Source organism: Bison bison, unplaced genomic scaffold, assembly GCF_000754665.1.
Source record: "Bison bison bison isolate TAMUID 2011002044 unplaced genomic scaffold, Bison_UMD1.0 scf7180017864489, whole genome shotgun sequence".
NCBI classification, from domain to species: domain Eukaryota; kingdom Metazoa; phylum Chordata; class Mammalia; order Artiodactyla; family Bovidae; genus Bison; species Bison bison.
In genome coordinates, this window is record NW_011495048.1 from 7723806 (window position 1) to 7724353 (window position 548).

At 57.5% G+C, this 548-nt stretch overlaps 1 pseudogene; it reads right to left on the reverse strand.

Moving 5' to 3' along the window:
* Positions 1 to 194, reverse strand: part of LOC105005364 — a 1463-nt pseudogene extending 1269 nt beyond the window's left edge.
* Between the last annotated feature and the right edge of the window lie 354 nt (positions 195 to 548).

A 548-nucleotide genomic window follows, 5' to 3' on the forward strand; every position in this document is an offset into this window, starting at 1 on the left:
TCATCCCACGAAGGCCAGGTCTCTCTCCAGCCCAGGGCAGGGCCAGCCTGGCTGTCGCGCCTCCTCAGCAGAGCCTTGGCTGTGTCCTTGAGATGGAAGGAGCCCGTGTCCTTAATAATGCAGGTGAACCCTTGGCCAGGTGCCATCATGTTGAGGAACAGCACCATGGCCTCATCTATATGAGGCACGTGCATGCCTGCTAAGTTGCTTCACTCGTGTCCTACTCTTTATGACCCCATGGACTGTAGCCCGCCAGGCTCCCCTGCCCATGGGATTCTCCAGGTAAGAGAGTGGGTTGCCATGCCTTCCTCCAGGGGAATCTTCCCAACCTAGGTACCGAACTCAGGTCTCCAATATTGCAGGCAGATTCTTCACCGTCTGAGCCACCAGGGAAGCCCAGGTCAGTTTCTACTTCCCGGTAAGATACCACTCCACTTTTTCCACACCCCAAAGGGCTTGATGAGGGGGCTGAGCTTCCAGTTATCCATGCTGTATTGGGGGGTGGAGGGGGCAGGGGTGCGGGGGTCGTCACCACTGTCCTGACCAAC